General features: G+C 47.8%; 38 non-coding genes and 1 pseudogene across 38 annotated transcripts; 1 reads left to right on the top strand and 38 right to left on the bottom strand.

Annotated features, from left to right (window-relative positions):
• LOC113858760 overlaps positions 1–131 on the top strand; it is a 1,812-nt pseudogene extending 1,681 nt beyond the window's left edge.
• LOC113860666 lies at positions 97–215 on the bottom strand. The gene has a single exon (XR_003504004.1). It is a non-coding gene; the product is annotated as a 5S ribosomal RNA (ribosomal RNA).
• A 379-nt stretch (positions 216–594) lies between these two features.
• LOC113860655 lies at positions 595–713 on the bottom strand. Its single transcript, XR_003503997.1, has one exon. It is a non-coding gene; the product is annotated as a 5S ribosomal RNA (ribosomal RNA).
• Positions 714–1,093: 380 nt separating this feature from the next.
• Positions 1,094–1,211, bottom strand: LOC113860634. Its single transcript, XR_003503989.1, has one exon. It is a non-coding gene; the product is annotated as a 5S ribosomal RNA (ribosomal RNA).
• Positions 1,212–1,589: 378 nt separating this feature from the next.
• Positions 1,590–1,708, bottom strand: LOC113860596. Its single transcript, XR_003503979.1, has one exon. It is a non-coding gene; the product is annotated as a 5S ribosomal RNA (ribosomal RNA).
• Positions 1,709–2,084: 376 nt separating this feature from the next.
• On the bottom strand, positions 2,085–2,203 carry LOC113860588. Its single transcript, XR_003503975.1, has one exon. It is a non-coding gene; the product is annotated as a 5S ribosomal RNA (ribosomal RNA).
• A 374-nt stretch (positions 2,204–2,577) lies between these two features.
• On the bottom strand, positions 2,578–2,695 carry LOC113860777. Its single transcript, XR_003504043.1, has one exon. It is a non-coding gene; the product is annotated as a 5S ribosomal RNA (ribosomal RNA).
• A 377-nt stretch (positions 2,696–3,072) lies between these two features.
• LOC113860628 lies at positions 3,073–3,190 on the bottom strand. Its single transcript, XR_003503988.1, has one exon. It is a non-coding gene; the product is annotated as a 5S ribosomal RNA (ribosomal RNA).
• A 378-nt stretch (positions 3,191–3,568) lies between these two features.
• LOC113860759 lies at positions 3,569–3,686 on the bottom strand. Its single transcript, XR_003504040.1, has one exon. It is a non-coding gene; the product is annotated as a 5S ribosomal RNA (ribosomal RNA).
• A 377-nt stretch (positions 3,687–4,063) lies between these two features.
• On the bottom strand, positions 4,064–4,182 carry LOC113860585. Its single transcript, XR_003503972.1, has one exon. It is a non-coding gene; the product is annotated as a 5S ribosomal RNA (ribosomal RNA).
• A 378-nt stretch (positions 4,183–4,560) lies between these two features.
• On the bottom strand, positions 4,561–4,679 carry LOC113860579. The gene has a single exon (XR_003503967.1). It is a non-coding gene; the product is annotated as a 5S ribosomal RNA (ribosomal RNA).
• Positions 4,680–5,055: 376 nt separating this feature from the next.
• Positions 5,056–5,174, bottom strand: LOC113860575. The gene has a single exon (XR_003503964.1). It is a non-coding gene; the product is annotated as a 5S ribosomal RNA (ribosomal RNA).
• A 377-nt stretch (positions 5,175–5,551) lies between these two features.
• On the bottom strand, positions 5,552–5,670 carry LOC113860569. The gene has a single exon (XR_003503963.1). It is a non-coding gene; the product is annotated as a 5S ribosomal RNA (ribosomal RNA).
• A 378-nt stretch (positions 5,671–6,048) lies between these two features.
• On the bottom strand, positions 6,049–6,167 carry LOC113860564. Its single transcript, XR_003503962.1, has one exon. It is a non-coding gene; the product is annotated as a 5S ribosomal RNA (ribosomal RNA).
• A 378-nt stretch (positions 6,168–6,545) lies between these two features.
• On the bottom strand, positions 6,546–6,664 carry LOC113860560. Its single transcript, XR_003503961.1, has one exon. It is a non-coding gene; the product is annotated as a 5S ribosomal RNA (ribosomal RNA).
• Positions 6,665–7,042: 378 nt separating this feature from the next.
• On the bottom strand, positions 7,043–7,161 carry LOC113860549. Its single transcript, XR_003503960.1, has one exon. It is a non-coding gene; the product is annotated as a 5S ribosomal RNA (ribosomal RNA).
• Positions 7,162–7,539: 378 nt separating this feature from the next.
• LOC113860538 lies at positions 7,540–7,658 on the bottom strand. Its single transcript, XR_003503959.1, has one exon. It is a non-coding gene; the product is annotated as a 5S ribosomal RNA (ribosomal RNA).
• Positions 7,659–8,036: 378 nt separating this feature from the next.
• Positions 8,037–8,155, bottom strand: LOC113860527. The gene has a single exon (XR_003503958.1). It is a non-coding gene; the product is annotated as a 5S ribosomal RNA (ribosomal RNA).
• A 378-nt stretch (positions 8,156–8,533) lies between these two features.
• On the bottom strand, positions 8,534–8,652 carry LOC113860505. Its single transcript, XR_003503956.1, has one exon. It is a non-coding gene; the product is annotated as a 5S ribosomal RNA (ribosomal RNA).
• Positions 8,653–9,030: 378 nt separating this feature from the next.
• Positions 9,031–9,149, bottom strand: LOC113860494. Its single transcript, XR_003503950.1, has one exon. It is a non-coding gene; the product is annotated as a 5S ribosomal RNA (ribosomal RNA).
• A 378-nt stretch (positions 9,150–9,527) lies between these two features.
• LOC113860483 lies at positions 9,528–9,646 on the bottom strand. The gene has a single exon (XR_003503939.1). It is a non-coding gene; the product is annotated as a 5S ribosomal RNA (ribosomal RNA).
• Positions 9,647–10,025: 379 nt separating this feature from the next.
• Positions 10,026–10,144, bottom strand: LOC113860472. Its single transcript, XR_003503928.1, has one exon. It is a non-coding gene; the product is annotated as a 5S ribosomal RNA (ribosomal RNA).
• Positions 10,145–10,522: 378 nt separating this feature from the next.
• On the bottom strand, positions 10,523–10,641 carry LOC113860461. Its single transcript, XR_003503917.1, has one exon. It is a non-coding gene; the product is annotated as a 5S ribosomal RNA (ribosomal RNA).
• A 378-nt stretch (positions 10,642–11,019) lies between these two features.
• Positions 11,020–11,138, bottom strand: LOC113860450. Its single transcript, XR_003503906.1, has one exon. It is a non-coding gene; the product is annotated as a 5S ribosomal RNA (ribosomal RNA).
• Positions 11,139–11,516: 378 nt separating this feature from the next.
• LOC113860438 lies at positions 11,517–11,635 on the bottom strand. Its single transcript, XR_003503895.1, has one exon. It is a non-coding gene; the product is annotated as a 5S ribosomal RNA (ribosomal RNA).
• A 378-nt stretch (positions 11,636–12,013) lies between these two features.
• On the bottom strand, positions 12,014–12,132 carry LOC113860427. Its single transcript, XR_003503884.1, has one exon. It is a non-coding gene; the product is annotated as a 5S ribosomal RNA (ribosomal RNA).
• Positions 12,133–12,510: 378 nt separating this feature from the next.
• On the bottom strand, positions 12,511–12,629 carry LOC113860416. The gene has a single exon (XR_003503873.1). It is a non-coding gene; the product is annotated as a 5S ribosomal RNA (ribosomal RNA).
• A 378-nt stretch (positions 12,630–13,007) lies between these two features.
• LOC113860405 lies at positions 13,008–13,126 on the bottom strand. Its single transcript, XR_003503862.1, has one exon. It is a non-coding gene; the product is annotated as a 5S ribosomal RNA (ribosomal RNA).
• A 377-nt stretch (positions 13,127–13,503) lies between these two features.
• Positions 13,504–13,622, bottom strand: LOC113860383. The gene has a single exon (XR_003503840.1). It is a non-coding gene; the product is annotated as a 5S ribosomal RNA (ribosomal RNA).
• Positions 13,623–14,000: 378 nt separating this feature from the next.
• LOC113860372 lies at positions 14,001–14,119 on the bottom strand. Its single transcript, XR_003503829.1, has one exon. It is a non-coding gene; the product is annotated as a 5S ribosomal RNA (ribosomal RNA).
• A 378-nt stretch (positions 14,120–14,497) lies between these two features.
• LOC113860361 lies at positions 14,498–14,616 on the bottom strand. The gene has a single exon (XR_003503818.1). It is a non-coding gene; the product is annotated as a 5S ribosomal RNA (ribosomal RNA).
• Positions 14,617–14,992: 376 nt separating this feature from the next.
• LOC113860350 lies at positions 14,993–15,111 on the bottom strand. Its single transcript, XR_003503807.1, has one exon. It is a non-coding gene; the product is annotated as a 5S ribosomal RNA (ribosomal RNA).
• A 377-nt stretch (positions 15,112–15,488) lies between these two features.
• Positions 15,489–15,607, bottom strand: LOC113860339. Its single transcript, XR_003503796.1, has one exon. It is a non-coding gene; the product is annotated as a 5S ribosomal RNA (ribosomal RNA).
• A 376-nt stretch (positions 15,608–15,983) lies between these two features.
• On the bottom strand, positions 15,984–16,099 carry LOC113860824. Its single transcript, XR_003504052.1, has one exon. It is a non-coding gene; the product is annotated as a 5S ribosomal RNA (ribosomal RNA).
• Positions 16,100–16,476: 377 nt separating this feature from the next.
• On the bottom strand, positions 16,477–16,595 carry LOC113860328. Its single transcript, XR_003503785.1, has one exon. It is a non-coding gene; the product is annotated as a 5S ribosomal RNA (ribosomal RNA).
• A 374-nt stretch (positions 16,596–16,969) lies between these two features.
• On the bottom strand, positions 16,970–17,088 carry LOC113860317. Its single transcript, XR_003503775.1, has one exon. It is a non-coding gene; the product is annotated as a 5S ribosomal RNA (ribosomal RNA).
• Positions 17,089–17,462: 374 nt separating this feature from the next.
• Positions 17,463–17,581, bottom strand: LOC113860306. The gene has a single exon (XR_003503765.1). It is a non-coding gene; the product is annotated as a 5S ribosomal RNA (ribosomal RNA).
• Positions 17,582–17,959: 378 nt separating this feature from the next.
• Positions 17,960–18,076, bottom strand: LOC113860800. Its single transcript, XR_003504048.1, has one exon. It is a non-coding gene; the product is annotated as a 5S ribosomal RNA (ribosomal RNA).
• A 374-nt stretch (positions 18,077–18,450) lies between these two features.
• On the bottom strand, positions 18,451–18,569 carry LOC113860295. The gene has a single exon (XR_003503754.1). It is a non-coding gene; the product is annotated as a 5S ribosomal RNA (ribosomal RNA).
• Between the last annotated feature and the right edge of the window lie 3,329 nt (positions 18,570–21,898).

Genomic DNA, 21,898 nt, shown 5'->3' with positions numbered 1-21,898 from the left:
CTTTTCGAGATCTGTCCAATCCAGACTCCCGCCAATCCTGCTGAGAATCACAGATACCGCCAAATGGCTAAAATAGGAAAAAGGAAAGAGGAAAAAGTGGTGCAACACGAGGACTTCCCAGGAGGTCACCCATCCTAGTACTACTCTCGCCCAAGCACGCTTAGCTGCGGAGTTCTGATGGGATCCGGTGCATTAGTGCTGGTATGATCGCACCTGACATGTTCTGCGCGATCAACTCCTATATGAATGCCGAGGGCGAAGCTTGCTCCAACCGGGACCGACCGAGACAGTCAAGACGGATTTACCGTTATCAGGGCAAACCATGCGCCTGCGCAAATTCACCGATAAATACCGCGCAATTCTGGGAGGGCGGAAGGCCGAGCCGATCGGTGTAGAAAGAGGTGAAAAAACTGAGGATTTAGCGTCGTAAACTCTGGAGGGACATAACTTTTAGCACAGGACTCGGATTTATGCAAATCATATGTCTATTTCATATAACTTTTCGAGATCTGTCCAATCCAGACTCCCGCCAATCCTGCTGAGAATCACAGATACCGCCAAATGGCTAAAATAGGAAAAAGGAAAGAGGAAAAAGTGGTGCAACACGAGGACTTCCCAGGAGGTCACCCATCCTAGTACTACTCTCGCCCAAGCACGCTTAACTGCGGAGTTCTGATGGGATCCGGTGCATTAGTGCTGGTATGATCGCACCTGACATGTTCTGCGCGATCAACTCCTATATGAATGCCGAGGGCGAAGCTTGCTCCAACCGGGACCGACCGAGACAGTCAAGACGGATTTACCGTTATCAGGGCAAACCATGCGCCTGCGCAAATTCACCGATAAATACCGCGCAATTCTGGGAGGGCGGAAGGCCGAGCCGATCGGTGTAGAAAGAGGTGAAAAACTGAGGATTTAGCGTCGTAAACTCTGGAGGGACATAACTTTTAGCACAGGACTCGGATTTATGCAAATCATATGTCTATTTCATATAACTTTTCGGGATCTGTCCAATCCAGACTCCCGCCAATCCTGCTGAGAATCACACAGATACCGCCAAATGGCTAAAATAGGAAAAAGGAAAGAGGAAAAAGAGGTGCAACACGAGACTTCCCAGGAGGTCACCCATCCTAGTACTACTCTCGCCCAAGCACGCTTAACTGCGGAGTTCTGATGGGATCCGGTGCATTAGTGCTGGTATGATCGCACCTGAACATGTTCTGCGCGATCAACTCCTATATGAATGCCGAGGGCGAAGCTTGCTCCAACCGGGACCGACCGAGACAGTCAAGACGGATTTACCGTTATCAGGGCAAACCATGCGCCTGCGCAAATTCACCGATAAATACCGCGCAATTCTGGGAGGCGGAAGGCCGAGCCGATCGGTGTAGAAAGAGGTGAAAAACTGAGGATTTAGCGTCGTAAACTCTGGAGGGACATAACTTTTAGCACAGGACTCGGATTTATGCAAATCATATGTCTATTTCATATAACTTTTCGGGATCTGTCCAATCCAGACTCCCGCCAATCCTGCTGAGAATCACAGATACCGCCAAATGGCTAAAATAGGAAAAAGGAAAGAGGAAAAAGAGGTGCAACACGAGGACTTCCCAGGAGGTCACCCATCCTAGTACTACTCTCGCCCAAGCACGCTTAACTGCGGAGTTCTGATGGGATCCGGTGCATTAGTGCTGGTATGATCGCACCTGACATGTTCTGCGCGATCAACTCCTATATGAATGCCGAGGGCGAAGCTTGCTCCAACCGGGACCGACCGAGACAGTCAAGACGGATTTACCGTTATCAGGGCAAACCATGCGCCTGCGCAAATTCACCGATAATACCGCGCAATTCTGGGAGGCGGAAGGCCGAGCCGATCGGTGTAGAAAGAGGTGAAAAACTGAGGATTTAGCGTCGTAAACTCTGGAGGGACATAACTTTTAGCACAGGACTCGGATTTATGCAAATCATATGTCTATTTCATATAACTTTTCGGGATCTGTCCAATCCAGACTCCCGCCAATCCTGCTGAGAATCACAGATACCGCCAAATGGCTAAAATAGGAAAAAGGAAAGAGGAAAAAGAGGTGCAACACGAGGACTTCCCAGGAGGTCACCCATCCTAGTACTACTCTCGCCCAAGCACGCTTAACTGCGGAGTTCTGATGGGATCCGGTGCATTAGTGCTGGTATGATCGCACCTGACATGTTCTGCGCGATCAACTCCTATATGAATGCCGAGGGCGAAGCTTGCTCCAACCGGGACCGACCGAGACAGTCAAGACGGATTTACCGTTATCAGGGCAAACCATGCGCCTGCGCAAATTCACCGATAAATACGCGCAATTCTGGGAGGGCGGAAGGCCGAGCCGATCGGTGTAGAAAGAGGTGAAAACTGAGGATTTAGCGTCGTAAACTCTGGAGGGACATAACTTTTAGCACAGGACTCGGATTTATGCAAATCATATGTCTATTTCATATAACTTTCGGATCTGTCCAATCCAGACTCCCGCCAATCCTGCTGAGAATCACAGATACCGCCAAATGGCTAAAATAGGAAAAAGGAAAGAGGAAAAAGAGGTGCAACACGAGGACTTCCCAGGAGGTCACCCATCCTAGTACTACTCTCGCCAAGCACGCTTAACTGCGGAGTTCTGATGGGATCCGGTGCATTAGTGCTGGTATGATCGCACCTGACATGTTCTGCGCGATCAACTCCTATATGAATGCCGAGGGCGAAGCTTGCTCCAACCGGGACCGACCGAGACAGTCAAGACGGATTTACCGTTATCAGGGCAAACCATGCGCCTGCGCAAATTCACCGATAAATACCGCGCAATTCTGGAGGGCGGAAGGCCGAGCCGATCGGTGTAGAAAGAGGTGAAAAACTGAGGATTTAGCGTCGTAAACTCTGGAGGGACATAACTTTTAGCACAGGACTCGGATTTATGCAAATCATATGTCTATTTCATATAACTTTTCGGGATCTGTCCAATCCAGACTCCCGCCAATCCTGCTGAGAATCACAGATACCGCCAAATGGCTAAAATAGGAAAAAGGAAAGAGGAAAAAGAGGTGCAACACGAGACTTCCCAGGAGGTCACCCATCCTAGTACTACTCTCGCCCAAGCACGCTTAACTGCGGAGTTCTGATGGGATCCGGTGCATTAGTGCTGGTATGATCGCACCTGACATGTTCTGCGCGATCAACTCCTATATGAATGCCGAGGGCGAAGCTTGCTCCAACCGGGACCGACCGAGACAGTCAAGACGGATTTACCGTTATCAGGGCAAACCATGCGCCTGCGCAAATTCACCGATAAATACCGCGCAATTCTGGGAGGGCGGAAGGCCGAGCCGATCGGTGTAGAAAGAGGTGAAAAACTGAGGATTTAGCGTCGTAAACTCTGGAGGGACATAACTTTTAGCACAGGACTCGGATTTATGCAAATCATATGTCTATTTCATATAACTTTTCGGGATCTGTCCAATCCAGACTCCCGCCAATCCTGCTGAGAATCACAGATACCGCCAAATGGCTAAAATAGGAAAAAGGAAAGAGGAAAAAGAGGTGCAACACGAGGACTTCCCAGGAGGTCACCCATCCTAGTACTACTCTCGCCCAAGCACGCTTACTGCGGAGTTCTGATGGGATCCGGTGCATTAGTGCTGGTATGATCGCACCTGACATGTTCTGCGCGATCAACTCCTATATGAATGCCGAGGGCGAAGCTTGCTCCAACCGGGACCGACCGAGACAGTCAAGACGGATTTACCGTTATCAGGGCAAACCATGCGCCTGCGCAAATTCACCGATAAATACCGCGCAATTCTGGGAGGGCGGAAGGCCGAGCCGATCGGTGTAGAAAGAGGTGAAAAACTGAGGATTTAGCGTCGTAAACTCTGGAGGGACATAACTTTTAGCACAGGACTCGGATTTATGCAAATCATATGTCTATTTCATATAACTTTTCGGATCTGTCCAATCCAGACTCCCGCCAATCCTGCTGAGAATCACAGATACCGCCAAATGGCTAAAATAGGAAAAAGGAAAGAGGAAAAAGAGGTGCAACACGAGGACTTCCCAGGAGGTCACCCATCCTAGTACTACTCTCGCCCAAGCACGCTTAACTGCGGAGTTCTGATGGGATCCGGTGCATTAGTGCTGGTATGATCGCACCTGACATGTTCTGCGCGATCAACTCCTATATGAATGCCGAGGGCGAAGCTTGCTCCAACCGGGACCGACCGAGACAGTCAAGACGGATTTACCGTTATCAGGGCAAACCATGCGCCTGCGCAAATTCACCGATAAATACCGCGCAATTCTGGGAGGGCGGAAGGCCGAGCCGATCGGTGTAGAAAGAGGTGAAAAACTGAGGATTTAGCGTCGTAAACTCTGGAGGGACATAACTTTTAGCACAGGACTCGGATTTATGCAAATCATATGTCTATTTCATATAACTTTTCGGGATCTGTCCAATCCAGACTCCCGCCAATCCTGCTGAGAATCACAGATACCGCCAAATGGCTAAAATAGGAAAAAGGAAAGAGGAAAAAGAGGTGCAACACGAGGACTTCCCAGGAGGTCACCCATCCTAGTACTACTCTCGCCCAAGCACGCTTAACTGCGGAGTTCTGATGGGATCCGGTGCATTAGTGCTGGTATGATCGCACCTGACATGTTCTGCGCGATCAACTCCTATATGAATGCCGAGGGCGAAGCTTGCTCCAACCGGGACCGACCGAGACAGTCAAGACGGATTTACCGTTATCAGGGCAAACCATGCGCCTGCGCAAATTCACCGATAAATACCGCGCAATTCTGGGAGGGCGGAAGGCCGAGCCGATCGGTGTAGAAAGAGGTGAAAAACTGAGGATTTAGCGTCGTAAACTCTGGAGGGACATAACTTTTAGCACAGGACTCGGATTTATGCAAATCATATGTCTATTTCATATAACTTTTCGGGATCTGTCCAATCCAGACTCCCGCCAATCCTGCTGAGAATCACAGATACCGCCAAATGGCTAAATAGGAAAAAGGAAAGAGGAAAAGAGGTGCAACACGAGGACTTCCCAGGAGGTCACCCATCCTAGTACTACTCTCGCCCAAGCACGCTTAACTGCGGAGTTCTGATGGGATCCGGTGCATTAGTGCTGGTATGATCGCACCTGACATGTTCTGCGCGATCAACTCCTATATGAATGCCGAGGGCGAAGCTTGCTCCAACCGGGACCGACCGAGACAGTCAAGACGGATTTACCGTTATCAGGGCAAACCATGCGCCTGCGCAAATTCACCGATAAATACCGCGCAATTCTGGGAGGGCGGAAGGCCGAGCCGATCGGTGTAGAAAGAGGTGAAAACTGAGGATTTAGCGTCGTAAACTCTGGAGGGACATAACTTTTAGCACAGGACTCGGATTTATGCAAATCATATGTCTATTTCATATAACTTTTCGGGATCTGTCCAATCCAGACTCCCGCCAATCCTGCTGAGAATCACAGATACCGCCAAATGGCTAAAATAGGAAAAAGGAAAGAGGAAAAAGAGGTGCAACACGAGGACTTCCCAGGAGGTCACCCATCCTAGTACTACTCTCGCCCAAGCACGCTTAACTGCGGAGTTCTGATGGGATCCGGTGCATTAGTGCTGGTATGATCGCACCTGACATGTTCTGCGCGATCAACTCCTATATGAATGCCGAGGGCGAAGCTTGCTCCAACCGGGACCGACCGAGACAGTCAAGACGGATTTACCGTTATCAGGGCAAACCATGCGCCTGCGCAAATTCACCGATAAATACCGCGCAATTCTGGGAGGGCGGAAGGCCGAGCCGATCGGTGTAGAAAGAGGTGAAAAACTGAGGATTTAGCGTCGTAAACTCTGGAGGGACATAACTTTTAGCACAGGACTCGGATTTATGCAAATCATATGTCTATTTCATATAACTTTTCGGGATCTGTCCAATCCAGACTCCCGCCAATCCTGCTGAGAATCACAGATACCGCCAAATGGCTAAAATAGGAAAAAGGAAAGAGGAAAAAGAGGTGCAACACGAGGACTTCCCAGGAGGTCACCCATCCTAGTACTACTCTCGCCCAAGCACGCTTAACTGCGGAGTTCTGATGGGATCCGGTGCATTAGTGCTGGTATGATCGCACCTGACATGTTCTGCGCGATCAACTCCTATATGAATGCCGAGGGCGAAGCTTGCTCCAACCGGGACCGACCGAGACAGTCAAGACGGATTTACCGTTATCAGGGCAAACCATGCGCCTGCGCAAATTCACCGATAAATACCGCGCAATTCTGGGAGGGCGGAAGGCCGAGCCGATCGGTGTAGAAAGAGGTGAAAAACTGAGGATTTAGCGTCGTAAACTCTGGAGGGACATAACTTTTAGCACAGGACTCGGATTTATGCAAATCATATGTCTATTTCATATAACTTTTCGGGATCTGTCCAATCCAGACTCCCGCCAATCCTGCTGAGAATCACAGATACCGCCAAATGGCTAAAATAGGAAAAAGGAAAGAGGAAAAAGAGGTGCAACACGAGGACTTCCCAGGAGGTCACCCATCCTAGTACTACTCTCGCCCAAGCACGCTTAACTGCGGAGTTCTGATGGGATCCGGTGCATTAGTGCTGGTATGATCGCACCTGACATGTTCTGCGCGATCAACTCCTATATGAATGCCGAGGGCGAAGCTTGCTCCAACCGGGACCGACCGAGACAGTCAAGACGGATTTACCGTTATCAGGGCAAACCATGCGCCTGCGCAAATTCACCGATAAATACCGCGCAATTCTGGGAGGGCGGAAGGCCGAGCCGATCGGTGTAGAAAGAGGTGAAAAACTGAGGATTTAGCGTCGTAAACTCTGGAGGGACATAACTTTTAGCACAGGACTCGGATTTATGCAAATCATATGTCTATTTCATATAACTTTTCGGGATCTGTCCAATCCAGACTCCCGCCAATCCTGCTGAGAATCACAGATACCGCCAAATGGCTAAAATAGGAAAAAGGAAAGAGGAAAAAGAGGTGCAACACGAGGACTTCCCAGGAGGTCACCCATCCTAGTACTACTCTCGCCCAAGCACGCTTAACTGCGGAGTTCTGATGGGATCCGGTGCATTAGTGCTGGTATGATCGCACCTGACATGTTCTGCGCGATCAACTCCTATATGAATGCCGAGGGCGAAGCTTGCTCCAACCGGGACCGACCGAGACAGTCAAGACGGATTTACCGTTATCAGGGCAAACCATGCGCCTGCGCAAATTCACCGATAAATACCGCGCAATTCTGGGAGGGCGGAAGGCCGAGCCGATCGGTGTAGAAAGAGGTGAAAAACTGAGGATTTAGCGTCGTAAACTCTGGAGGGACATAACTTTTAGCACAGGACTCGGATTTATGCAAATCATATGTCTATTTCATATAACTTTTCGGGATCTGTCCAATCCAGACTCCCGCCAATCCTGCTGAGAATCACAGATACCGCCAAATGGCTAAAATAGGAAAAAGGAAAGAGGAAAAAGAGGTGCAACACGAGGACTTCCCAGGAGGTCACCCATCCTAGTACTACTCTCGCCCAAGCACGCTTAACTGCGGAGTTCTGATGGGATCCGGTGCATTAGTGCTGGTATGATCGCACCTGACATGTTCTGCGCGATCAACTCCTATATGAATGCCGAGGGCGAAGCTTGCTCCAACCGGGACCGACCGAGACAGTCAAGACGGATTTACCGTTATCAGGGCAAACCATGCGCCTGCGCAAATTCACCGATAAATACCGCGCAATTCTGGGAGGGCGGAAGGCCGAGCCGATCGGTGTAGAAAGAGGTGAAAAACTGAGGATTTAGCGTCGTAAACTCTGGAGGGACATAACTTTTAGCACAGGACTCGGATTTATGCAAATCATATGTCTATTTCATATAACTTTTCGGGATCTGTCCAATCCAGACTCCCGCCAATCCTGCTGAGAATCACAGATACCGCCAAATGGCTAAAATAGGAAAAAGGAAAGAGGAAAAAGAGGTGCAACACGAGGACTTCCCAGGAGGTCACCCATCCTAGTACTACTCTCGCCCAAGCACGCTTAACTGCGGAGTTCTGATGGGATCCGGTGCATTAGTGCTGGTATGATCGCACCTGACATGTTCTGCGCGATCAACTCCTATATGAATGCCGAGGGCGAAGCTTGCTCCAACCGGGACCGACCGAGACAGTCAAGACGGATTTACCGTTATCAGGGCAAACCATGCGCCTGCGCAAATTCACCGATAAATACCGCGCAATTCTGGGAGGGCGGAAGGCCGAGCCGATCGGTGTAGAAAGAGGTGAAAAACTGAGGATTTAGCGTCGTAAACTCTGGAGGGACATAACTTTTAGCACAGGACTCGGATTTATGCAAATCATATGTCTATTTCATATAACTTTTCGGGATCTGTCCAATCCAGACTCCCGCCAATCCTGCTGAGAATCACAGATACCGCCAAATGGCTAAAATAGGAAAAAGGAAAGAGGAAAAAGAGGTGCAACACGAGGACTTCCCAGGAGGTCACCCATCCTAGTACTACTCTCGCCCAAGCACGCTTAACTGCGGAGTTCTGATGGGATCCGGTGCATTAGTGCTGGTATGATCGCACCTGACATGTTCTGCGCGATCAACTCCTATATGAATGCCGAGGGCGAAGCTTGCTCCAACCGGGACCGACCGAGACAGTCAAGACGGATTTACCGTTATCAGGGCAAACCATGCGCCTGCGCAAATTCACCGATAAATACCGCGCAATTCTGGGAGGGCGGAAGGCCGAGCCGATCGGTGTAGAAAGAGGTGAAAAACTGAGGATTTAGCGTCGTAAACTCTGGAGGGACATAACTTTTAGCACAGGACTCGGATTTATGCAAATCATATGTCTATTTCATATAACTTTTCGGGATCTGTCCAATCCAGACTCCCGCCAATCCTGCTGAGAATCACAGATACCGCCAAATGGCTAAAATAGGAAAAAGGAAAGAGGAAAAAGAGGTGCAACACGAGGACTTCCCAGGAGGTCACCCATCCTAGTACTACTCTCGCCCAAGCACGCTTAACTGCGGAGTTCTGATGGGATCCGGTGCATTAGTGCTGGTATGATCGCACCTGACATGTTCTGCGCGATCAACTCCTATATGAATGCCGAGGGCGAAGCTTGCTCCAACCGGGACCGACCGAGACAGTCAAGACGGATTTACCGTTATCAGGGCAAACCATGCGCCTGCGCAAATTCACCGATAAATACCGCGCAATTCTGGGAGGGCGGAAGGCCGAGCCGATCGGTGTAGAAAGAGGTGAAAAACTGAGGATTTAGCGTCGTAAACTCTGGAGGGACATAACTTTTAGCACAGGACTCGGATTTATGCAAATCATATGTCTATTTCATATAACTTTTCGGGATCTGTCCAATCCAGACTCCCGCCAATCCTGCTGAGAATCACAGATACCGCCAAATGGCTAAAATAGGAAAAAGGAAAGAGGAAAAAGAGGTGCAACACGAGGACTTCCCAGGAGGTCACCCATCCTAGTACTACTCTCGCCCAAGCACGCTTAACTGCGGAGTTCTGATGGGATCCGGTGCATTAGTGCTGGTATGATCGCACCTGACATGTTCTGCGCGATCAACTCCTATATGAATGCCGAGGGCGAAGCTTGCTCCAACCGGGACCGACCGAGACAGTCAAGACGGATTTACCGTTATCAGGGCAAACCATGCGCCTGCGCAAATTCACCGATAAATACCGCGCAATTCTGGGAGGGCGGAAGGCCGAGCCGATCGGTGTAGAAAGAGGTGAAAAACTGAGGATTTAGCGTCGTAAACTCTGGAGGGACATAACTTTTAGCACAGGACTCGGATTTATGCAAATCATATGTCTATTTCATATAACTTTTCGGGATCTGTCCAATCCAGACTCCCGCCAATCCTGCTGAGAATCACAGATACCGCCAAATGGCTAAAATAGGAAAAAGGAAAGAGGAAAAAAGAGGTGCAACACGAGGACTTCCCAGGAGGTCACCCATCCTAGTACTACTCTCGCCCAAGCACGCTTAACTGCGGAGTTCTGATGGGATCCGGTGCATTAGTGCTGGTATGATCGCACCTGACATGTTCTGCGCGATCAACTCCTATATGAATGCCGAGGGCGAAGCTTGCTCCAACCGGGACCGACCGAGACAGTCAAGACGGATTTACCGTTATCAGGGCAAACCATGCGCCTGCGCAAATTCACCGATAAATACCGCGCAATTCTGGGAGGGCGGAAGGCCGAGCCGATCGGTGTAGAAAGAGGTGAAAAACTGAGGATTTAGCGTCGTAAACTCTGGAGGGACATAACTTTTAGCACAGGACTCGGATTTATGCAAATCATATGTCTATTTCATATAACTTTTCGGGATCTGTCCAATCCAGACTCCCGCCAATCCTGCTGAGAATCACAGATACCGCCAAATGGCTAAAATAGGAAAAAGGAAAGAGGAAAAAGAGGTGCAACACGAGGACTTCCCAGGAGGTCACCCATCCTAGTACTACTCTCGCCCAAGCACGCTTAACTGCGGAGTTCTGATGGGATCCGGTGCATTAGTGCTGGTATGATCGCACCTGACATGTTCTGCGCGATCAACTCCTATATGAATGCCGAGGGCGAAGCTTGCTCCAACCGGGACCGACCGAGACAGTCAAGACGGATTTACCGTTATCAGGGCAAACCATGCGCCTGCGCAAATTCACCGATAAATACCGCGCAATTCTGGGAGGGCGGAAGGCCGAGCCGATCGGTGTAGAAAGAGGTGAAAAACTGAGGATTTAGCGTCGTAAACTCTGGAGGGACATAACTTTTAGCACAGGACTCGGATTTATGCAAATCATATGTCTATTTCATATAACTTTTCGGGATCTGTCCAATCCAGACTCCCGCCAATCCTGCTGAGAATCACAGATACCGCCAAATGGCTAAAATAGGAAAAAGGAAAGAGGAAAAAGAGGTGCAACACGAGGACTTCCCAGGAGGTCACCCATCCTAGTACTACTCTCGCCCAAGCACGCTTAACTGCGGAGTTCTGATGGGATCCGGTGCATTAGTGCTGGTATGATCGCACCTGACATGTTCTGCGCGATCAACTCCTATATGAATGCCGAGGGCGAAGCTTGCTCCAACCGGGACCGACCGAGACAGTCAAGACGGATTTACCGTTATCAGGGCAAACCATGCGCCTGCGCAAATTCACCGATAAATACCGCGCAATTCTGGGAGGGCGGAAGGCCGAGCCGATCGGTGTAGAAAGAGGTGAAAAACTGAGGATTTAGCGTCGTAAACTCTGGAGGGACATAACTTTTAGCACAGGACTCGGATTTATGCAAATCATATGTCTATTTCATATAACTTTTCGGGATCTGTCCAATCCAGACTCCCGCCAATCCTGCTGAGAATCACAGATACCGCCAAATGGCTAAAATAGGAAAAAGGAAAGAGGAAAAAGAGGTGCAACACGAGGACTTCCCAGGAGGTCACCCATCCTAGTACTACTCTCGCCCAAGCACGCTTAACTGCGGAGTTCTGATGGGATCCGGTGCATTAGTGCTGGTATGATCGCACCTGACATGTTCTGCGCGATCAACTCCTATATGAATGCCGAGGGCGAAGCTTGCTCCAACCGGGACCGACCGAGACAGTCAAGACGGATTTACCGTTATCAGGGCAAACCATGCGCCTGCGCAAATTCACCGATAAATACCGCGCAATTCTGGGAGGGCGGAAGGCCGAGCCGATCGGTGTAGAAAGAGGTGAAAAACTGAGGATTTAGCGTCGTAAACTCTGGAGGGACATAACTTTTAGCACAGGACTCGGATTTATGCAAATCATATGTCTATTTCATATAACTTTTCGGGATCTGTCCAATCCAGACTCCCGCCAATCCTGCTGAGAATCACAGATACCGCCAAATGGCTAAAATAGGAAAAAGGAAAGAGGAAAAAGAGGTGCAACACGAGGACTTCCCAGGAGGTCACCCATCCTAGTACTACTCTCGCCCAAGCACGCTTAACTGCGGAGTTCTGATGGGATCCGGTGCATTAGTGCTGGTATGATCGCACCTGACATGTTCTGCGCGATCAACTCCTATATGAATGCCGAGGGCGAAGCTTGCTCCAACCGGGACCGACCGAGACAGTCAAGACGGATTTACCGTTATCAGGGCAAACCATGCGCCTGCGCAAATTCACCGATAAATACCGCGCAATTCTGGGAGGGCGGAAGGCCGAGCCGATCGGTGTAGAAAGAGGTGAAAAACTGAGGATTTAGCGTCGTAAACTCTGGAGGGACATAACTTTTAGCACAGGACTCGGATTTATGCAAATCATATGTCTATTTCATATAACTTTTCGGGATCTGTCCAATCCAGACTCCCGCCAATCCTGCTGAGAATCACAGATACCGCCAAATGGCTAAAATAGGAAAAAGGAAAGAGGAAAAAGAGGTGCAACACGAGGACTTCCCAGGAGGTCACCCATCCTAGTACTACTCTCGCCCAAGCACGCTTAACTGCGGAGTTCTGATGGGATCCGGTGCATTAGTGCTGGTATGATCGCACCTGACATGTTCTGCGCGATCAACTCCTATATGAATGCCGAGGGCGAAGCTTGCTCCAACCGGGACCGACCGAGACAGTCAAGACGGATTTACCGTTATCAGGGCAAACCATGCGCCTGCGCAAATTCACCGATAAATACCGCGCAATTCTGGGAGGGCGGAAGGCCGAGCCGATCGGTGTAGAAAGAGGTGAAAAACTGAGGATTTAGCGTCGTAAACTCTGGAGGGACATAACTTTTAGCACAGGACTCGGATTTATGCAAATCATATGTCTATTTCATATAACTTTTCGGGATCTGTCCAATCCAGACTCCCGCCAATCCTGCTGAGAATCACAGATACCGCCAAATGGCTAAAATAGGAAAAAGGAAAGAGGAAAAAGAGGTGCAACACGAGGACTTCCCAGGAGGTCACCCATCCTAGTACTACTCTCGCCCAAGCACGCTTAACTGCGGAGTTCTGATGGGATCCGGTGCATTAGTGCTGGTATGATCGCACCTGACATGTTCTGCGCGATCAACTCCTATATGAATGCCGAGGGCGAAGCTTGCTCCAACCGGGACCGACCGAGACAGTCAAGACGGATTTACCGTTATCAGGGCAAACCATGCGCCTGCGCAAATTCACCGATAAATACCGCGCAATTCTGGGAGGGCGGAAGGCCGAGCCGATCGGTGTAGAAAGAGGTGAAAAACTGAGGATTTAGCGTCGTAAACTCTGGAGGGACATAACTTTTAGCACAGGACTCGGATTTATGCAAATCATATGTCTATTTCATATAACTTTTCGGATCTGTCCAATCCAGACTCCCGCCAATCCTGCTGAGAATCACAGATACCGCCAAATGGCTAAACTAGGAAAAAGGAAAGAGGAAAAAGAGGTGCAACACGAGGACTTCCCAGGAGGTCACCCATCCTAGTACTACTCTCGCCCAAGCACGCTTAACTGCGGAGTTCTGATGGGATCCGGTGCATTAGTGCTGGTATGATCGCACCTGACATGTTCTGCGCGATCAACTCCTATATGAATGCCGAGGGCGAAGCTTGCTCCAACCGGGACCGACCGAGACAGTCAAGACGGATTTACCGTTATCAGGGCAAACCATGCGCCTGCGCAAATTCACCGATAAATACCGCGCAATTCTGGGAGGGCGGAAGGCCGAGCCGATCGGTGTAGAAAGAGGTGAAAAACTGAGGATTTAGCGTCGTAAACTCTGGAGGGACATAACTTTTAGCACAGGACTCGGATTTATGCAAATCATATGTCTATTTCATATAACTTTTCGGGATCTGTCCAATCCAGACTCCCGCCAATCCTGCTGAGAATCACAGATACCGCCAAATGGCTAAAATAGGAAAAAGGAAAGAGGAAAAAGAGGTGCAACACGAGGACTTCCCAGGAGGTCACCCATCCTAGTACTACTCTCGCCCAAGCACGCTTAACTGCGGAGTTCTGATGGGATCCGGTGCATTAGTGCTGGTATGATCGCACCTGACATGTTCTGCGCGATCAACTCCTATATGAATGCCGAGGGCGAAGCTTGCTCCAACCGGGACCGACCGAGACAGTCAAGACGGATTTACCGTTATCAGGGCAAACCATGCGCCTGCGCAAATTCACCGATAAATACCGCGCAATTCTGGGAGGGCGGAAGGCCGAGCCGATCGGTGTAGAAAGAGGTGAAAAACTGAGGATTTAGCGTCGTAAACTCTGGAGGGACATAACTTTTAGCACAGGACTCGGATTTATGCAAATCATATGTCTATTTCATATAACTTTTCGGGATCTGTCCAATCCAGACTCCCGCCAATCCTGCTGAGAATCACAGATACCGCCAAATGGCTAAAATAGGAAAAAGGAAAGAGGAAAAAGAGGTGCAACACGAGGACTTCCCAGGAGGTCACCCATCCTAGTACTACTCTCGCCCAAGCACGCTTAACTGCGGAGTTCTGATGGGATCCGGTGCATTAGTGCTGGTATGATCGCACCTGACATGTTCTGCGCGATCAACTCCTATATGAATGCCGAGGGCGAAGCTTGCTCCAACCGGGACCGACCGAGACAGTCAAGACGGATTTACCGTTATCAGGGCAAACCATGCGCCTGCGCAAATTCACCGATAAATACCGCGCAATTCTGGGAGGGCGGAAGGCCGAGCCGATCGGTGTAGAAAGAGGTGAAAAACTGAGGATTTAGCGTCGTAAACTCTGGAGGGACATAACTTTTAGCACAGGACTCGGATTTATGCAAATCATATGTCTATTTCATATAACTTTTCGGATCTGTCCAATCCAGACTCCCGCCAATCCTGCTGAGAATCACAGATACCGCCAAATGGCTAAAATAGGAAAAGGAAAGAGGAAAAAGAGGTGCAACACGAGGACTTCCCAGGAGGTCACCCATCCTAGTACTACTCTCGCCCAAGCACGCTTAACTGCGGAGTTCTGATGGGATCCGGTGCATTAGTGCTGGTATGATCGCACCTGACATGTTCTGCGCGATCAACTCCTATATGAATGCCGAGGGCGAAGCTTGCTCCAACCGGGACCGACCGAGACAGTCAAGACGGATTTACCGTTATCAGGGCAAACCATGCGCCTGCGCAAATTCACCGATAAATACCGCGCAATTCTGGGAGGGCGGAAGGCCGAGCCGATCGGTGTAGAAAGAGGTGAAAAACTGAGGATTTAGCGTCGTAAACTCTGGAGGGACATAACTTTTAGCACAGGACTCGGATTTATGCAAATCATATGTCTATTTCATATAACTTTTCGGATCTGTCCAATCCAGACTCCCGCCAATCCTGCTGAGAATCACAGATACCGCCAAATGGCTAAAATAGGAAAAAGGAAAGAGGAAAAAGAGGTGCAACACGAGGACTTCCCAGGAGGTCACCCATCCTAGTACTACTCTCGCCCAAGCACGCTTAACTGCGGAGTTCTGATGGGATCCGGTGCATTAGTGCTGGTATGATCGCACCTGACATGTTCTGCGCGATCAACTCCTATATGAATGCCGAGGGCGAAGCTTGCTCCAACCGGGACCGACCGAGACAGTCAAGACGGATTTACCGTTATCAGGGCAAACCATGCGCCTGCGCAAATTCACCGATAAATACCGCGCAATTCTGGAGGGCGGAAGGCCGAGCCGATCGGTGTAGAAAGAGGTGAAAAACTGAGGATTTAGCGTCGTAAACTCTGGAGGGACATAACTTTTAGCACAGGACTCGGATTTATGCAAATCATATGTCTATTTCATATAACTTTTCGGATCTGTCCAATCCAGACTCCCGCCAATCCTGCTGAGAATCACAGATACCGCCAAATGGCTAAAATAGGAAAAAGGAAAGAGGAAAAAGAGGTGCAACACGAGGACTTCCCAGGAGGTCACCCATCCTATACTACTCTCGCCCAAGCACGCTTACTGCGGAGTTCTGATGGATCCGGTGCATTAGTGCTGGTATGATCGCACCTGACATGTTCTGCGCGATCAACTCCTATATGAATGCCGAGGGCGAAGCTTGCTCCAACCGGGACCGACCGAGACAGTCAAGACGGATTTACCGTTATCAGGGCAAACCATGCGCCTGCGCAAATTCACCGATAAATACCGCGCAATTCTGGAGGGCGGAAGGCCGAGCCGATCGGTGTAGAAAGAGGTGAAAAACTGAGGATTTAGCGTCGTAAACTCTGGAGGGACATAACTTTTAGCACAGGACTCGGATTTATGCAAATCATATGTCTATTTCATATAACTTTTCGGGATCTGTCCAATCCAGACTCCCGCCAATCCTGCTGAGAATCACAGATACCGCCAAATGGCTAAAATAGGAAAAAGGAAAGAGGAAAAAGAGGTGCAACACGAGGACTTCCCAGGAGGTCACCCATCCTAGTACTACTCTCGCCCAAGCACGCTTAACTGCGGAGTTCTGATGGGATCCGGTGCATTAGTGCTGGTATGATCGCACCTGACATGTTCTGCGCGATCAACTCCTATATGAATGCCGAGGGCGAAGCTTGCTCCAACCGGGACCGACCGAGACAGTCAGACGGATTTACCGTTATCAGGGCAAACCATGCGCCTGCGCAAATTCACCGATAATACCGCGCAATTCTGGGAGGGCGGAAGGCCGAGCCGATCGGTGTAGAAAGAGGTGAAAAACTGAGGATTTAGCGTCGTAAACTCTGGAGGACATAACTTTTAGCACAGGACTCGATTTATGCAAATCATATGTCTATTTCATATAACTTTTCGGGATCTGTCCAATCCAGACTCCCGCCAATCCTGCTGAGAATCACAGATACCGCCAAATGGCTAAAATAGGAAAAAGGAAAGAGGAAAAAGAGGTGCAACACGAGGACTTCCCAGGAGGTCACCCATCCTAGTACTACTCTCGCCCAAGCACGCTTAACTGCGGAGTTCTGATGGGATCCGGTGCATTAGTGCTGGTATGATCGCACCTGACATGTTCTGCGCGATCAACTCCTATATGAATGCCGAGGCGAAGCTTGCTCCAACCGGGACCGACCGAGACAGTCAAGACGGATTTACCGTTATCAGGGCAAACCATGCGCCTGCGCAAATTCACCGATAAATACCGCGCAATTCTGGAGGGCGGAAGGCCGAGCCGATCGGTGTAGAAAGAGGTGAAAAACTGAGGATTTAGCGTCGTAAACTCTGGAGGACATAACTTTTAGCACAGGACTCGGATTTATGCAAATCATATGTCTATTTCATATAACTTTTCGGATCTGTCCAATCCAGACTCCCGCCAATCCTGCTGAGAATCACAGATACCGCCAAATGGCTAAAATAGGAAAAAGGAAAGAGGAAAAAGAGGTGCAACACGAGGACTTCCCAGGAGGTCACCCATCCTAGTACTACTCTCGCCCAAGCACGCTTAACTGCGGAGTTCTGATGGGATCCGGTGCATTAGTGCTGGTATGATCGCACCTGACATGTTCTGCGCGATCAACTCCTATATGAATGCCGAGGGCGAAGCTTGCTCCAACCGGGACCGACCGAGACAGTCAGGACGGATTTACCGTTATCAGGGCAAACCATGCGCCTGCGCAAATTCACCGATAAATACCGCGCAATTCTGGGAGGGCGGAAGGCCGAGCCGATCGGTGTAGAAAGAGGTGAAAAACTGAGGATTTAGCGTCGTAAACTCTGGAGGGACATAACTTTTAGCACAGGACTCGGATTTATGCAAATCATATGTCTATTTCATATAACTTTTCGAGATCTGTCCAATCCAGACTCCCGCCAATCCTGCTGAGAATCACAGATACCGCCAAATGGCTAAAATAGGAAAAAGGAAAGAGGAAAAAGAGGTGCAACACGAGGACTTCCCAGGAGGTCACCCATCTAGTACTACTCTCGCCCAAGCACGCTTAACTGCGGAGTTTGATGGGATCCGGTGCATTAGTGCTGGTATGATCGCACCTGACATGTTCTGCGCGATCAACTCCTATATGAATGCCGAGGGCGAAGCTTGCTCCAACCGGGACCGACCGAGACAGTCAGACGGATTTACCGTTATCAGGGCAAACCATGCGCCTGCGCAAATTCACCGATAAATACCGCGCAATTCTGGGAGGGCGGAAGGCCGAGCCGATCGGTGTAGAAGAGGTGAAAAACTGAGGATTTAGCGTCGTAACTCTGGAGGGACATAACTTTTAGCACAGGACTCGGATTTATGCAAATCATATGTCTATTTCATATAACTTTCGGGATCTGTCCAATCCAGACTCCCGCCAATCCTGCTGAGAATCACAGATACCGCCAAATGGCTAAAATAGGAAAAAGGAAAGAGGAAAAAGAGGTGCAACACGAGGACTTCCCAGGAGGTCACCCATCCTAGTACTACTCTCGCCCAAGCACGCTTAACTGCGGAGTTCTGATGGGATCCGGTGCATTAGTGCTGGTATGATCGCACCTGAATGTTCTGCGCGATCAACTCCTATATGAATGCCGAGGGCGAAGCTTGCTCCAACCGGGACCGACCGAGACAGTCAAGACGGATTTACCGTTATCAGGGCAAACCATGCGCCTGCGCAAATTCACCGATAAATACCGCGCAATTCTGGGAGGGCGGAAGGCCGAGCCGATCGGTGTAGAAAGAGGTGAAAAACTGAGGATTTAGCGTCGTAAACTCTGGAGGGACATAACTTTTAGCACAGGACTCGGATTTATGCAAATCATATGTCTATTTCATATAACTTTTCGGGATCTGTCCAATCCAGACTCCCGCCAATCCTGCTGAGAATCACAGATTCTCCAAACTTTAATTGGCTCACTTAACAAATCATAATCATTCCAATACACACTCACCATATAAAATACCTATTTCCCTCATCATGTTCACCCTTAATTACATATGCAACATTCATCCAAGGCTGAATTCTGCAGAATTTCTACTTAACATATTCACAATGCAATTTTGACTTTTCCATAACACATTATAGCATGAAGTCCAATTGCATTTATCAGATTCGCTACAAATGACAGATTTAGCATGCTTCAAACTTTACCTTTTGAATCAAAATTACAGAATATGATGAGTATGATGCAGAACTTTGTATTTTGCAGAAAATTTGCAGAATTTGATAACTATTATTAGACTGTACAAGACTTTAAGCATTCTAATTAATTCCAATCTGCATTTTGTTTCAGCCACCAGATTTATTCCAAACATCAATTTAGCAAGGTAACCAAGATGAAAAGTTCAGACTTTGACTTCTATGAACACTGTTTAATTCAAAATAATGCAGAAAACTTAAATTGGTAGAAATGTGAGTTGCCTCCACAAAGCGCTTCTTTAATGTCATTAGCTTGACATTAAATGTTTCTCACTCAAGAGAAACCAGTTTCATGCATGATATGTTCCTTGTAAACTCCTCTCCATGATAAATCTTCATCTTTGGCCATTGACCTTTGAATTCTCTCCCTGTTTTCATATCTTCTATAAGAATTGCTCCAAAGGGAGAAGTTTCCTTGATTAAAAACGGTCCGACCATCTAGATTTCAGTTTCCCTGGAAACAATTTTAATCTTGAATTGAATAATAGTACTTGCTGGCCAGGTCTGAAATCTTTTGCAGAATAAATTTGTCATGGATTCTCTTGGTTCTTTCTTTGTACAACTTTGCATTCTCATAAGCTTGTTGTCTAATTCTTCCAATTCATGCAACTGTAAAACTCTCTTCTTTCCAGCACTTGACAAATCAAAGTTAAGCCACTTGGTAGTCCAATATGCTCTGTGCTCCAGCTCTAGAGGTAAGTGACAGGCCTTTCCAAATACTAGCTAATATGGAGACATACCAATTGGAGTTTTAAAAGCAGTTCTATATGCCCACAGTGAGTCATCCAGTTTCTTGACCATCCTTCCTTGAACTGTTCACTACTTTCTCTAGAATTTGCTTGATTCTCTATTTGAAACCTCCACTTGTCCACTTGTTTGTGGATGGTATGGAGTAGCAACCTTATGCTTCACACCATATTTCATTAATACAGCTTCAAGATACTTGTTGCAGAAGTGAGTACCTCCATCACTTATCAGCACTCTAGGCACACCAAATCTTGAAAAATGTTCTTTCTTATAAAAGAAATCACTACCTTTGCATCATTTGATCTGGTGGGAATTGCTTCTACCCATTTAGACACATAATCCACTGCAACTAGAATGTATTCGTGTGAGAATGATGGGGAAATGGTCCCATGAAATCAATCCCCATACATCAAATGGTTTCACTTCTAGGATGTTGGTTAATGGCAGCTCATGTCTTCTTGAAATATTTCCAGTTCTTTGACATTTATCACAGTTTTCCACATACTTCTTGGCATCTTTGAAGAGTGTAGGCCAAAAGAAACCTGCTTGTAAGACTTTGCAGCAGTCCTTGAACTTGCATGGTGGCCTCCATATTCTGAATTGTGACAATGCCATAGTATCTCAGCTTGCTCACTTTGTGGAATGCATCTTCTAATTAACCCATCTATTCCAATTTTGAACAGATATGGGTCTTCCCACACATAGAATTTGCTGTCATGTAAGAACTTCTTCTTTTGCTGCCAAGTAAACCTCTTTGGAATGAATTGAGTGGCTTAAAATTTGCAATGTAGCAAACCAAGCATGTTTTCCACTGCAAACAGCTTTCATCTGGAATTCTTCTTTATTTCCAATGATTCAGTGGTTAAACTCTCCAAAGGAAGTCTGGACAAGTGGTCTGCTACACTATTTTCTTTCCCTTTCTTGTCTTTGATCTCTAGCTCAAATTCTTGGAGGAGTAGAATCCATCTTAATAATCTGGGCTTTGCATCCTATTTTGTCAAAAGATATTTAAGAGCAGCATGATCAGTGTATACAATCACTTTTGAACCCATTAAATATGATCTGAACTTATCAAAAGCATGTATAACAGCTAAAAGTTCTTTTTCTGTTGTTGTGTAATTCACTTGTGCAGGATTTAACACTTTGCTTGAATAATAGATAGCATGTAATTTCCTATCTTTTCTCTGTCCTAACACAGCACCCACTGCACTATCACTTGCATCACACATGAGTTCAAAAGGTAATTTCCAATCTGGTTTTGCAAGAATAGGTGCAGAAATCAGTTTCTCTTTTAAAACAGAAAATGCATGCAAACAATTATCATCAAATATGAAATCTGCATCTTTTACAAGTAAATTACTCAAGGGTTTAGCAATCTTGGAAAAATCTTTTATGAATCTTCTATAAAAACCAGCATGTCCTAAAAAACTTCTAACTCCCTTAACATTGATAGGTGGAGGCAATTTACTAATGACTTCTATCTTAGCTTAGTCCACCTTCATTCCTTTCTCTGAAATTTTGTGACCAAGGACAATGCCTTCTTGTACCATGAAATGGCACTTCTCCCAATTTAACACAAGGTTATTTTACATATTTTGATCATTTGAATAATGTGGTAGGAATCCCCATGCTTATTTTGAAGAATTATTGGATTTTGAGGAATTTGAGGTGAAAGTAACTACTTTCAAAATTGATAGTGACAACTACAGTAAGCCATTTCCAGCAAAGGGACCAAAATGATCACTTTCAAGGCTTAAAGTGACAACTACAGCAACCCAGAATCCACTAAACCTGTGCATGGTTACTATGAATATTCATAGATAGTCACTTCAGAGCATGTAGAATTGAAGTGCTGCGCATAGTTACTATTAAAATTCATAGTGACAACTCCGAGAAGTCCAAAATGTCCCAGTGTTGCGCGTGTTACTATGAATATTCATC

This window comes from Abrus precatorius, unplaced genomic scaffold, assembly GCF_003935025.1.
Source record: "Abrus precatorius isolate BTA unplaced genomic scaffold, Abrus_2018 Scaffold1, whole genome shotgun sequence".
NCBI lineage: Eukaryota > Viridiplantae > Streptophyta > Magnoliopsida > Fabales > Fabaceae > Abrus > Abrus precatorius.
The sequence above is the reverse complement of the archived record's forward strand: the minus strand, read 5'-3'. Positions and strand labels throughout refer to the sequence as shown.